General features: G+C 52.6%; 1 pseudogene; it reads right to left on the bottom strand.

Moving 5' to 3' along the window:
• Nucleotides 1–7506: 7506 nt before the first annotated feature.
• Nucleotides 7507–10473, bottom strand: LOC132218500 (solute carrier family 2, facilitated glucose transporter member 3-like; annotated as a pseudogene).
• Between the last annotated feature and the right edge of the window lie 4439 nt (nt 10474–14912).

The raw sequence follows: 14912 nt of genomic DNA, 5'->3' as shown, positions 1-14912 counted from the left end.
ACAAAAGATACTGGGGTTTTGTCCGTTTCTCAATCGCTCTTTAAGTTTACGATTTTTGGTTTTTTAAAGACAGGACCCATCCCTTGCTGGAAAGACTATCGGAAACTGTAGACACGGCCCTTTATCCAGCTGGGTGTCTGCTGGTTCTCTCTCTAAATACATTCTGGTTCTGACTCGCCAGGCCCGCCCGTGAGGCTGAGCCCCGGCCCGGCCCCAGCGGCCCCAGCTCGGCAAGCTTTCCGAAGACAAGAGAGGAAACGTCTTGGACTTTGCGGGTCTTACAGTCCCTGCTGCAGTGACCACACACTTAGTCCCATCGGCTGTGGTGGAGCAGAAGCCGTCAGACAAGAAAACACACAGATGACCTGCTCTAATTAAACTGCTAAGGAAGCGCCGGCCAGGGTGGCTCAGTGGATAGAGTGTTGGCCCAAGGAATGAAGACTCCCAGGTTCCATTCCGGTCAATGGCATGCACCTCGGTTGCAGGCCTGATTCCCGGCCCTGATTGGGGCGTGTGCCAGAGGCAACCAATCGATGTGTCTCTCTCACATCGATACTTCTCTCTCTCTCCCCCTCCCTTCCACTCTCTCTAGAAATCAATGGGAAAATATCCTCAGGTGAGGATTAACAACAACAACAAAATGCTTAGGAAAACAGTTTTGGATGTGGGCTGTGGATCATAGCTTGTCAACCCTGCCCTACTTCATTGCAACACTGATCTTTTTTTTTTTTTTTTAAGATTTTTTCATTGATTTTTAGAGAGAGAAGAAGGGAGAGGGAGAGAGAGAAACATTGAAGTGAGAGCAAAACATCTATCAGCTGCCTCCCACATACACCCCAGCCAAGAACTGAACTGGCAACCCCTCAGTGCATGGGGCAACCCCAACCAACTGAAGCCTCACTGGCCAGGAGAGCACTGATTTTTTTTTTTTTTTTTAACTACAAAGCATGTGCCCTTAAAAAAAAAATCTTAATTTTTGAAAGTACTGCAGATGTTCCATTTTTCCCCATTGACTTCCCCCCACCCCCAGCCCTACTGCACAACACCGATCTTTTTTTATCCCCAGCTTTGTTGAGACATAGTTGACATATAACATTGTATAAGTTTAAGCTGTTGATTGGATATATTTATAAACTGCAAAATGGCCCTGACTGGTTTGATCAGTGGATAGAGCGCTGGCCTACAGACTGAAGGGTTCCAGGTTCGAGCCCAGTCAAGGGCACATGCCCAGGTTTCGGGCTCCAGCCCCAGTAGGGGGTGTGCAGGAGGCAGCCGATCAATGATTCTCTCTCATCATTGATGTTTCTCTCTCTTTCCCTCTCCCTTCCTCTCTGAAACCAATAAAAATATGTTAAAAAATAAATTGCAAAATGATCTCCACCAGAGCATCAGCTGCCACCTCCGTCCTGTCACATAATTACCGTTCCTTCCTGTGGTGAGGACATTTAAGATCTATTCACTCAGCAGCTCGCAAGTACACAATACAGTATTGTGAGCGCCACTCGCCATGATGTCCACGGGGCCCCCGGAATGTGTTCATCTCATGACTGTGAGTTTGTGCCCTTTGACCAACACTTCCCCCACCCCCAGCCACTCGACTCTGTTTTCCAGAACACAGACCTTTTATTTAGGCCTCTCCATTTTCTACAGTTGACTTTAGCACAGTGACCCCTCAAACAATGACGTATCACTTCACAGTACGCGTACTCCCAGCCCCACCTTCCTGCTAACGTGGTCATGCGTCACTCTCACACATTCCCTAAAGTCACAACCTGTCACTACTGGTTTAGCTCAGAAATTCAATACCCTTTAGAGCAATAGAAACTAAGAAAACAATGCCTTTTATATTTATCTCATTTCGGGAAATCCTCATTTTGTGCGTAGATCCGAGTCTCTGTCTGGCTTCGCATTCCTTCCGTCTGAAGGACGTCTCTAACATTTCTTATCGTGCAAACAGATCTGCAGGAAATGAACTCTCAGTTTGGGCTCATTTGAAAAAGCCTTTATTTCTCTTCTGTTTTTGAAAAATAATGTTTCTGGGCATCGACTTGGGGCTGCCAGTCTTCGTTCTTTGCGCATTTTAAGGGCGTCACTCCCTCCTCTCTGGCTTGCATAGTTTCTGACAAGACATCTGCTGTGTTCCCCTCTTTGTTCCTCTAACCTGTGCCCTCAAAACATGCTTTTCCCCTGACCATTTTAGCAGCGTGAGTGCACTGTGTCCAGGAGTGTTTGTTTGTTTGTTTATTGTTTGTTCATCTTGGTTAGATTTGTTTTGTGATTTATCCTGCTTTGGGTTCTCAGATTTTGGGGATTGTAGTTTGAGGTTTTCCATTTTTTAAAAAAAGCACTGGCCCTAGCTGGGTAGCTCCGTTGGTTGGTGTCGTCCCGTACACCAGAAGGCTGAAGGGTTCAATTCCCAGCCAGGGCATATACCTAGGTTTGGGTTTGATCCCTAGTTGGGGAGTAGGAGAGGCAACCAAGCGATGTTTCTCTCTCTCATCAATTTTTCTCTCTCTATCCCTTTCTCGCTGTCTCTTAAAAAAATCAATAAAAACATATCCTCAGGTGAAGCTTTAAAATTTTTTATTGGCCATTATCTTTTTTTTTTTTTTACATTCAGAATTTTTATTTCAAAACAAAGAACCACAGTAACATTAATAATTTGGAGATATTCACAGCCGGGTCACTGAGAAATGGAACCGCCCACGCCCATTACTGCCCCCGCGGTGCCCAAGGAGCCGGGAGGCGGGAGGCGAGGTGTGGCTGGAGGAGGTCGCGTCCCAGCAAAGCCCAGGCCGCAGCTCTGACTTTTCGCCAAAGGCTCTGTGACCAAAGGGAATGGTAAGAACTGAGAACTAAATATTGTCATCGGCAAGGACTAGGCTGAAGCCTCAAATGTATGAGCACCAGGAGGGAAGGAGGTCGAGGGCATGTGAGCCCGGAGAGAGGGCGTCCGCGTTTACCCGAGCAAACACACGGCACGAGCAGCGGAGCTGTGCTGGCGGGCGTGCCAGGGACACCTCCATCTCAGCGAGCTCTGAAACCTTCCAGACTGCCAAGCCGTAGGGTGCTTCTTACCCCCCCCCCCCCAAAGAACGCCTCCTCCCCAGGGCCCCCTCTCGCTGCCCTGATTTCTCTCCGGCTCCCGCTGTCTGCGTCCAGGGGGAGGCGAGTCCTCGCCGTGTCGGGAAGAAGCACAGATGCAGATCGCACCGGCTGCCACACACACGGGGTGGGCTTTTCCACATCCCACCCAAGGGGCACATGGAAACAAGCTCCCATCAGCCACCGCACGGAGCAAGGTGACAGCGCGCACACGCCCCCTCCGGTGCGCTGCCGGCGGTGACTCGCCCACCCAGCGGTGGGCCGTGGGAACCTGGCAGAGAACACGACAGGAAACAGACAAACCAGCAGCTGACCCTCCAGCAGGGCCAGCTTCAGGCTGCAGAGGGAGCAGCCCTCAGGAGCGCCCCCCGAGGCTGCAGTTACACATCCCAAGTCAGCTGTGAGCGCTCTCCTCCGAACTCCTTTAAAGCGATGGCTTAAAACAAAATTTAAAAAATCTAAACATCTAAAATATCCTAAAGAACAAAATGCAGGAAAACCGAACCTTTACCAAGAACCAATACTTTAGGTTGCTCTGTGGCAGGAGCACTTAAAAAGCGAGTCCACTCTAAGAGGGAGACGCTTGATTTCTCTCTCTCTTTTTTTTTTAATTAAATCTTTATTGTTCAGATTATTACATTTGTTCCTCTTTTTTCCCCCCATAACTCCCCTTCTCCCAATTCCCGCCCCACCATCCACCCTCACTCCCCACCCACTGTCCTCATCCATAGGTGCACGATTTTTGTCCAGTCTCTTCCCGCATCCCCCACACCCCTTTCCCCCTCAAGAATAGTCAGTCCATTCCCTTTCTATGTCCTTGATTCTATTATGATCACCAGATTATTTATTCACTTGATTCTTAGATTCACTTGTTGATAGATGCATGTTTGTTGTTCATAATTAGTATCTTTACCTTTTTCTTCTTCTTCCTCTTCTTAAAGGATACCTTTCAGCATTTCATATAATCCTGGTTTGGTGGTGATGAACTCCTTTAGCTTTTCCTTATCTGTGAAGCTCTTTATCTGACCTTCAGTTCTGAATGATAGCTTTGCTGGATAAAGTAATCTTGGTTGTAGCTTCTTGGTATTCATCACTTTGAATATTTCTTGCCATTCCCTTCTGGCCTGCAAAGTTTCTGTTGAGAAATCAGCTGACAGTCGTATGGGTGTTCCCTTGTAGGTAACTGAGTTTCTTTCTCTTGCTGCTCTTAAGAGTCTCTCTTTGTCTTTTGCTCTTGGCATTTTAATTATGATGTGTCTTGGTGTGGTACTCTTTGGATTCCTTTTGTTTGGGGTTCTCTGCACTTCCTGGACTTGAAAGTCTATTTCTTTCACCAGGTGGGGGAAGTTTTCTGTCATTATTTCTTCAAATAGGTTTTCAATATCTTGCTCTCTCTCATCTTCTGGCACCCCTATAATTCTGATGTTGGTTCGCTTGAAGCTGTCCCAGAGGCTCCTTACACTATCTTCGTATTTTCGGATTCTTTTTTCATTTTGCTTTTCCGGTTGGGTGTTTTTTGCTTCTTCGCATTTCAAATCTTTGCCTTGATTCTTGCGGTCCTCTGGTCTGCTGTTGGGAGTCTGTATAATATTCGTTATTTCAGTCCGTGTATGCTTAATTTCTAGTTGGTTCTTTATCATAACATCGAGGGTCTCATTAGATTTGTTGAGGATCTCAATAACTTTATCGGCGGCTTCTAGACAGTTCTTGAGAGACCTTAAAAGTGTGGTTCTGAACTCAATATCCTCCATTGACAGTTTTGTCCTGTTTCTTTGTCTCCGCATTTTTTATGCTTTTTTGGTGCACCTCCTAGTGGTCTTTGTGTGCAGTCTTCCTGTAGTTAAGCCTTGATTGTTGTAGTTAATACTAGGGGGATTTGACCTCCAGGCCAACTGGCTGTGAGAATCAGCTGTGTCTGCAGTGGGAAAACTTCTGTCCTCTAGGGCGGTGCTAATCTAGCCTTTGCCTGAGGCTATCTGGCAAATGGCTCTGCGCAGGGCTTGAGCCGGGCGGGTGGGTTGCACGGGATCAACAGGGTGGGCCGGAGAGAGCAGTTATGGCTGCTCTCAGTTCCGTCCCTAGGGGTTCTGCCTCACAGAGTCCCAGCAACCGCTGCAAACCTCGGAGAGAAAGCTGCCTTCGAGTTCCGACTGAAGCCAGATAGTCCCGCTTCTCCCGTTTGAGTCTGGGTCCCTAGAGACTTGCCTGGATCTGGAGCTCAGAGTCTGAAACTCCCTCCCGATTGAAAGCGCCAACCGCGCTCTCCGCCGCCAGCCCGCTCCGCGCACACTCCGTACCTGAGTATTTCACTGCAGCACTGTGCCTCCTCTGAGCCTGGGTATGATATTCTCTTTCCTCCTAGTTGTAGAATTTCCACTCAGCCAGCCTTCCTGTGGTTCTGGATGACGTCCGTTCCGTCTTTTAGGTGTATTTTGGTTGTTCAAGGCAGCAATCTCCGGCGTTAACCTATGTCGCCATCTTGGTTTTCCGAGACGCTTGATTTCTACAAACAACCTTCCCCTCTCTGGACGACATCCCAAATCAGAACCCATCCACCACCGTTAACTACATGCCCACCTGAGCAATAACCTAGGTCTCAAGTGACACTGCATATGATCTTAAAGAAAACGTTCCAAAGGAAACCGGTAGTTTCTTTCACAGGCCCGTGAGTTTCCTGAGAAACGTAACTTGAGGATTTCATCTGAAGGCCAGAATGTTAGGAGGCAATCTCCAAGCCTCACACACATCACATACCTTCCAATAACGCATTACATTCTGTGCAAATCTGCCCTTGTTAAACTAGAAATCTCTCCAGTATCAAATCTTCCACTCCATAAATTCTTTAAGCACCTCCCTCTAACCTCAACGTCCTTATGTTCTCATTATTTGGTAAAAATTACACTTAAAAAATAAATATGCAATAAAATCAGAAGAGGAATAAAATTCCAATTAATTTGCTCTGCAGAGCTGGATGGAAGCGAGGAAGTTGCTCTTATGTAATTCCTCTCTGCCCTCCACACTCTCATGTCTATCTGCTTCCTGGTGAGTCTGGGTTGAGGGACTCATGAAGCAATGTTAGAACTTAAAGGAGGAAGAGCTGGCAAAGCTGGCAAATGCCAAGTAGGCAATTCCTCCTGAAATGAAGGTAGGTTCACTTGGTCTCTTCTAAACAGAAGAGAATGTCCAAGAAATGAAATGTTTAAAAAGCCACCGAAGATACAACTAACCCCAGCACTGGGTCCTCTGAGTCTCATGGGGTCCTCGGAGGCTCATGGGGTCCTCGGAGGCTCATGGGGTGCGAGGATGAGAAAAGCATCAAGTAGCAGCATTCAGAAACAGTCCTGGGTTACAACCTGTGAGGTCCCTCCCCATTCAGGAGAGGCGACTTTGCATGCTGGGAGGGAGGTGGGAAGGAAGCATGGCCGAGCTGTTGGTGGTGGTCTCCTCACCAGGCTGCCTGCTGTTCATTTCAAAGGTGCCTCTCTCAGCTCTGTTAGCCGTGTGTGCTGGCCCTGCAAAGGCTCGTGCACTGTCCTCAGAAGTCCTGCCGCGGGTCTCAGGAGCTTTCAAGAAGGCAAAGACCAAGAAGATCACAAGGAAGCCAGTGAAGACAATAAACACGTAGGGTCAGGGAGAGAGTGCAGCTGCTGGGAGGAGCAACCCAACCAAGAAGCTGGAGGGCCAGTGGGAGCAGCTGCCACGGCCAGGCAGCCGCGCGGGCCCCTGGCTGAAGCGTTCGGCCACAATACACCAGGGACTGGGCCTGGGCCCATTTCAAAGCAGGCCGCGAGCACCAGCACAGCCCAACGCCAGTGAAGCTTGTCCAGCTACATCACCCTCTAATACAGCGGGGCCTTGACTTACGAGTTTAATTCGTTCCGTGACGGAGCTCGTAACTCAAATTACTCGTCTGTCAAATCAAAAAGTGAACGAGTGAGACACGTGATGCTGGGCTGATGTTGTGACGTTCACTGTGACGTTCGCTGCGCCAACTAGCGGTGGGGTATCTGAAGCTGCTCGTAACCCGAATTTTAGCTCGCAACTCAAAGCAAAAAATCGGCCGAGAGACGGCTCGTATCTCAAAAAACTCGTTAGTCGGGACACTCGTAAGTCAAGGCCCCACTGTACAGTGATGGCGAACCTATGACACGCGTGTCAGAGGTGACACACGAACTCATTTTTTTGGTTGATTTTTCTTTGTTACATGGCATTTAAATATATAAAATAAATATCAAAAATATACATCTTTGTTTTACTATGGTTGCAAATATCAAAAAATTTCTATATGTGACACGGCACCAGAGTTAAGTTAGGGTTTTTCAAAATGCTGACACGCCGAGCTCAGAAGGTTCGCCGTCACTGCCCTAATACATGGACAAAGTCGCGAGGATGGAAAAGAAGCCGTTCCCCAAGGCCCATCCGGTGTAGAGTCCTCCTTCCGGCTCTTCCATCGGAAACAGAGACGGCGCAGTGAAGACAGGGGGAGCCACGCCGCACCAATGCTGGCGGAGACGCTCCTCCACACCGGCACCTTTGAAGATTCCTGCTGAGGAACAGAGCACAGCACTGGTCCCAGGGGGCTGCGGGGGGAGCTGGAGGTGATGGAACGCTGAGGGGCCACGGCAGCTCGGGGGTCACAGAGCTGCGCAGTGGCCTGCCTTCCTTGTGACATCCCAACACTCTCATCTTTCATCTCCCGATTCACGTCCTGGGTGCCCCACGACCGCCGGAGGGCCTTCCTAGCACCGTCCTCTTCCTTTCTGTTAATCAGCAAGAATCCAGGACTTTCTGGGCAAAATGGCAGGGCTGTGATTTGCAGGAAGGATGGAAGGATGGGGAAGCCCAACCGCACGGGCCAACATCTTCACTGCGCACCGACGATGCCCAGCCAGCTCAGAGTGCCAACGGCTCCCCGGGGCAGGAGGAGCTCTCTCCAATGTCCACGGGCACAAAACCTGTGCAGAGTCTGCAAGAGGCCCGTGACCAACCGGCCCAGGATCTACACTGCAACTGCCTCTGCTAATCTGCAGAGTCCCGTAAGGCAGCCACCAATGGTAGCCAATAGGTTGACAATAAGCATTGAACTGTGCCTGCCAAAGCAGCTGACAACGAGTTTAACGGAAAAGGATCCAGTCATACCCCCAGCGGGGAAGATAGCCACGGCCAGGACCAGGGCCCCCGCGCCCCTCACTGGGCGGGCGAAACAGCCGCCCTCCACAGGGCGGTGGGCGAGTCCTTTCTGGCCGGCTCAGGGCACTGCTGAGCCCAGTGCTGTCGCCAAGCTGGAAAGAGACTACTGCAGCCCTGGTGCTGACAAAGGTCGAGGTGCGGGGCCTTCTGTGTCCCCATGGCCCTCATTTAATTCTTTCCGAATCTTCAAGAAAGATCTGGAGGGGGATTCCAGGGGCTTTTCAGCAACAAAGCCTTCCCAGTGTCCGTCCCTGTCAGCAGGTCTTCCTCCAGCTCCTCGGCATCGCGCTGCCTCGGCCTCATTCTCTCTGCAACCGGCCGGCGTTCACTGTGCCCTGGCCCGGGCCTTTGCGTGCTGGGTCTCCCGGTTTCTGTTTGCAGTTTGGGGAAGTCCTGTGGCCTGTTCCAGCGTCCTTCCTCAGCGGTGCTGAGCACCCCGTGGCCGTCAGAGGTCCCCCTCTTACCACTGTCCTCCGAGCACCCCACCAGCTGCCTCCTCAACACTCATCTCCGCCGAGGCCCCCCCGCCCCCCCCCCGTCCCCGCAGGGCCCCGCGTCCCCGGCCCGAGGCTCCCCCTTTCCCGCAGGGCCCCGCGTCCCCGGCCCGAGGCTCCCCCGTCCCCGCAGCGCCCCGCGTCCCCGGCCCGAGGCTCCCCCGTCCCCGCAGCGCCCCGCGTCCCCGGCCCGAGGCTCCCCCGTTCCCGCAGGGCCCCGCGTCCCCGGGCCCGAGGCTCCCCCGTCCCCGCAGGGCCCCGCGTCCCCGGCCCGAGGCTCCCCCGTCCCCGCAGCGCCCCGCGTCCCCGGCCCGAGGCTCCCCCGTTCCCGCAGCGCCCCGCGTCCCCGGGCCCGAGGCTCCCCCGTCCCCGCAGGGCCCCGCGTCCCCGGCCCGAGGCTCCCCCGTCCCCGCAGGGCCCCGTGTCCCTGGGTCGGCCTCCAACATTCTGATCGTGGTTTGAAATTCCTGCCCAGTTCAGCAGCTGGGGCGTCGGTTGGTCTCTTCACAGCGGGTGGTTACTTGCTCTTTTGTGTCCTGAAATGTCAGACCTGGATAGGAAGCATTTATGCCTGGAGGTGCGCACACCTGTGTTCCCGCTGGGCTGTGTGCGGGGTGGGACCAACAGAGTCACGAACTCAGCTGACCAGCTCAGGGTTTGAATGCCTCCAGTGCGCCATGTTCTTAGCTGGGGTCCGGGTTCCCAGTATTCCTGCTCCGCCCGGCCCTGCGCCTCCTCTGCGGGCCTCCCCTCGAAAGGGTCTTTCTCCGTCCTTGGTGGTAGTGGCTACAACCTGGGGCTTGCGCCCTGGGTGGGAGTGTCACCTGCTTCACCTCAGGCAGTACCTGTGCTCCTGGTGGGGGAGGCTTGTGCAGCCCCCCCCCCCCCCACACACACACACACAGGAGCTGCTCCCGCCTCAGCCAGACCAGTCTCCTGCCCCAGCTGCAGGCAACAGGGCTTGCTGCCCTTTCCCCAGCAGCTTGCAGCTTCAGTTTGGGAGGGAAAGTCTGAGGGGGCTGCACGTCCTGTCACGGGCCTCCCCCTGCCGGAGCCTCACCCCCGAGGGAGGCTCCCTGGGTCTCCCCTCTGTGCTGGTATTTTTATGAGGGTCCAGTGGAGTCTGTGGAGAGGAGCCTGCAGGTGGTGTCCCCTCCCCTGCCCGTAGCTCTCAGCTCTGCTCTTCCTGCGCACCCATCCTCAGACCCCAGGGTCACTGGCTGTCCTGCAGCTTCAGTGCATGGATGGGTCCCAGAGAAAACGTAGTTGCATCGATGATCCAGCTTTTTATTTCCAGGGAAGGAGGGGGCTTGCTGCTTTCTAGCGGGCAGCTGAGAGACCTTGACAAACACAACGAGCCTTGGGAAGTCCTTTCATTCCCGCTCCTGCCCCTAGCCTCCGCCTCTGCTGCTCCCTCCACCAGGACTGCTCCCCACTCCCTGGCCTCTCCATCTCCTGAGGCTGCTCCTCCATCTCCCCAGGGGTGCCCCTCCATCTCCTGCAGCTGCTCCTCCATCTCCCCAAGGCCACTCCTCCACTCCTGGGGCTGCTCCTCCATCTCCCCAAGGCCACTCCTCCACTCCTGGGGCTGCTCCTCCATCTCCCCAAGGCCACTCCTCCACTCCTGGGGCTGCTCCTCCATCTCCCCAAGGCCACTCCTCCACTCCTGGGGCTGCTCCTCCATCTCCCCAAGGCCACTCCTCCAGCTCCTGAGGCCGCTACTCCATCTCCCCAAGGCCACTCCTCCACTCCTGGGGCTGCTCCTCCATCTCCCCAAGGCCACTCCTCCACTCCTGGGGCTGCTCCTCCATCTCCCCAAGGCCACTCCTCCACTCCTGGGGCTGCTCCTCCATCTCCTGAGGCCGCTCCTCCATCTCCCCAAGGCCACTCCTCCATCTCCTGAGGCCGCTCCTCCACTCCTGGGGCTGCTCCTCCATCTCCCCAAGGCCACTCCTCCATCTCCTGAGGCCGCTCCTCCATCTCCCCAAGGCCACTCCTCCACTCCTGGGGCTGCTCCTCCATCTCCCCAAGGCCACTCCTCCAGCTCCTGAGGCCGCTACTCCATCTCACCAGAGCCATCCCTCCATCTCCCCAAGGTCACTCCTCCATCTCCCGGGGCTGCTCCCCTCTCTCCCTGGGGCTGGAGGCACTCCGGTCACTGGTCACGCAGGCCACGTGCACTTCACATGCTGCTTTCTATGAGGCCCTTTCCTACCCAAGTGCCTTCCTCTCCCCAGTTTCTTTAAAGTCTCACTGCATTAGATATGGCTTTAGGAGCTTCTCAAAATTAGTTTTGGGACAAAGGAGTTTGGGAAGGGTTAGATTTTCTCTAGCTGTTTTCTTGGCTCTCAAATTTTCCTCAGGCCATTTGGCTGGTGTTTCATTTCTATTTTATTTTTTAAATATGCTTATTCATTTTAGAGAGTGGAAGGGAAAGAGAGAAACACCCACTGGTTGCCTCCCCCACGCACCTGACTACACCACTACCATGCTGGACCAGGAAGACAACCTACAGGCGACACTCCCACCGACCGAGAGCCGCACTGGCCAGGCGGGCTGGTGGGGCTGGCGCTTCTTACCAGCTGCTGAGCATCAGAGTCCCTGGGGGAAACCTGTAACACAACCCCGAGGCCCTTATCAGACCAGCGGTCGGCTCAGGCCTTCCAGGCTCCCTGCAGCTCTCCTCTGGGCATGAAACCGCCCAGCGGGCCTCGGCTTCCAGCCCATCAGGGAGTTCCCAAACTGGCTGAGCCAAACACCTTGTTTTTCCTTCCGCCTTCATTTGGACACTTTCTCCTCAGACCAGTGAAAGGGAAAACTACACGTACCCTAGGAAACACACAGGGGCTCACCACTGCACTCTCCATGCCGCCGGGAGACAGTGGACATTGTATGTGCAACTTGGTTTTAAAAACTGACAAGTAGTGGATCCATCCCGTGGCTCTTTCTCCCATTGAGTGTGCATGGGCATGCTCGACAACCAGCAGGATCCCCACACCCACTCTGACCCACCGGAGGAGGCTAAGGTTGGAAGAATATGTGCAAGTGTCTGGCCTTACCTCCCGACAAAGATAATAAACTAGCAGCAGTCCTGTATTCCCGGAGGGCGCGCGATTTCAAAGATTAACGCTCCCACCAACGACTTCAAAGCAGCAGTGACACCTCTCACACTCCCAGGTAACCCACCTGTTTGTCCATGCAAAAGTCTGATGGGTCTTAGAAAATGACTACAGACTGTGACACACCTAGGAGACTGTGGATTCGTTCCAGATCACTGCTAAAAAGCAATTATCGCAATAAAGTCAGCTGTACAGACAGTCCTCGGGTTATGTCGGACTCTACGCACGTCGTTTCATAGTTACGTCACCATCTCCCATTTATTTATAAAAAAAAAAAGTTCCGTCATTTCAACGTATGTACATATGTGCTTTATGTTTTTTATTATTTATGTACCACAAGTAAAGGTCAGGAATTATCTTTCTTTTAAATATTTTCTATTGTTTCCCTTCATTACTGCTGTGTCTGTGCTCCATGTGAGCTTATGTAGGTGGGTTACAACTTACAGCGAAAATCGCGGTACGTTGTGCCGTAGGAACCCATCTCCGACGAAACCCAAGGACCTACTGTAATCCTTTTATTTGCTGGCCTTCAACTTGTAAAAAAAAAAAAAAAAAGGAAAGAAACAGCAACATCTGTGAAACCGAGAGAAGTAAAGCTATGCTTGTACTAACTATAAACCCACTCGGGTGCCCTCCCAGATGCTGGGTCTTTCCTGGAGCCAGTCACCAGGCGTAGCACTGAGGATGCACCCGCCCACCTGGCTGCTGCCCTGCTCTCACCCGTCTGTAAGGACCGCAGGCAGCTCGTCTTCCCCCGGGAGGGCCAACATTGTGCCTTCATGGTACAGCCTCTAGTCTCAGGGCTGTATTAACGCTGCTATCATACAATCTAGAGAAATATTAACCATCTTGCTATTTCATAAAATACTAGAGGCATGGGGGTGGGGCGTTCCCTCAGCCCGGGACCCCTTGGGGGATATCAGACTGCGTTTAGGCCCAAAACCAGCAGTCAGACATCCCTCTTGCATATGGGACCACTGGCTCCAAACCACTGGCCTGCCTACCTGCCTGATCGCCCCTAACCACTCACCTCCCTGCCTGATCACCCCTAACTACTCACCTGCCTGCCTGATTGCCCCTAAGCACTCACCTGCCTGCCTGATTGCCCTATCCACCTCTGCCTCGGCCCCTGCAGCTTCGTCAGGAAGGTTGTTCGCTGTCCAGTCTAATTAGCATATTACGCTTTTATTATTATAGACTAGAAGCCTGGTGCACAAAAGTTTGTGCACTCAGGGGGTGGTCCCTCAGCCCGGCCTATGCCCTCCTGCAGTCTGGGACCCCTCAGGGGATGTCCACCTGCTGGCTTAGGCCCGCTCCCCGGGGGATCGGGCCCAAGCTGGCAGTCAGACATCCTCTGGCAGCCCGGCAGCACTTGGGGGATGTCCACTTACCAGCACGGAGCAGGCCTAAGCTGCAGTCGGACATCCTTAGTGCTGCTGAGGAGGCAGGAGAGGCTCCCGCCATCAGCTTGGCTTGTGGCTGAGCAGAGCTCCCCCTGTGGGATCGCACTGACCACCAGGGGACAGCTCCTGCATTGAGCATCTGCCCCCCTGGCGGTCAGTGTGTGTCATAGCGACCAGTCATTCCCAGTCATTCTGCTGTTAGGGTCAATTTGCATATTACCATTTTATTATATAGGATAGAAGCCTGGTGCATGGGTGGGGGCCGGCTGGTTTGCCCTGAAGGGTGTCCCGGATCAGAGTGGGGGTCCCCGCTGGGGTGCCTGGCCAGTCTGGGTGAAGGGCTGAGGGTCGTTTTCAGGCTGGCCAAGCCCGCCAGCAATGGAAGCTCCCAGCCTCTCCGTTTTTTCTTTTTTTTTATTCTGGGACTTATTTACCTTCTATAATTGAAACTTTGTAGCCTTGAGAGGAGCTCAGAGCCGGCCAGGGTGGGCAGGAGGGAAGCTTGGCTTCCTCCATCGCCAGGGGCAACCCAAGCCTCCAGCTCGCTCCAGCTCTGTGGTCGGCCAGCTGAAAGCAGGTATCTGGGGTTTATTTATCTTCTATAATTGAAACTTTGTTGCCTTGAGTGGAGCTCAGAGCCGGCCGCAGCAGGCGGGAAGCTTGGCTTCCTCCATCACTGGGGCAACCAAGCCTCCTGCTTGCTCCAGCTCCGTGGCTGCTGGCCGCTATCGCTCTGACTGGTGGGTGGGTGTGGCTTAAGGCATAGCAAAGGTATGGTCAATTTGCATGTTTGTCTTTTATATTATTATACATTACTCAGGTTCACAATATTGATGACTTTTTGCTGATTGGAGCTGATGAGTAGCAAATTCTATAAATGCTTTAACATTTATAAGTAGCAAAAATTAATTCTATAAGTAGCAAATTCTATAAATGCTTTAACAAGACAAGTGAACCAAAGCATGAGAAATAAACTCCCCAAACTCTGGGCTCCCCACTCAATGATGTTCCAGTGGTTTGAAGTGTATGAAGATATCCTCTCAGGCTGGCGTGGCTCAGCACTGAGCACAGGCACAGGAACCAAGACCCACAGGTTCAATCCTCAGAGGGCACATGCCCGGTTGTAGGAGCAGCCAACTGATGATGCTCCTTCCTCTCATCGATGTTTCTCTATCCCTCTCCCTTCCTCTCTCTCTAAAAATGACTAAGAACATTTTTCTTTAAAAGATATGCCCTTCGGGGAACTCAGTGGGACTCTTTCCCCCTGCCCACGTGGGATTCTGTACTTGTTCTTCAATAAATTCCCACCTTTGCTGTACCACCTTCCATCCCTGGTTTTCATTCTTTGATTCCCATGGACTAAGAGCCCGGGATCCAGCCTTCCCAGGGGAACCACGTGTTCCAGTCCAAAAATTCCATTTCACTAATAAGGGGGGGGGGGGGTTACTATAGAAAGAAGTAGATGATGTGCTGATGGGAGCAGAGGACATAGAAAGAATTTAAGATGCTATGTTGCCGACTTTGAAGACAAAGGAGATTCTATGAGACAAGATACAAGAAATACAGCTCTAGAACCTGGAAAGGCAGGAAAGGGATTCTCC

This window comes from Myotis daubentonii, chromosome 16 (assembly GCF_963259705.1).
Source record: "Myotis daubentonii chromosome 16, mMyoDau2.1, whole genome shotgun sequence".
NCBI classification, from domain to species: Eukaryota; Metazoa; Chordata; class Mammalia; order Chiroptera; family Vespertilionidae; genus Myotis; species Myotis daubentonii.
The sequence above is the reverse complement of the archived record's forward strand: the minus strand, read 5'-3'. Positions and strand labels throughout refer to the sequence as shown.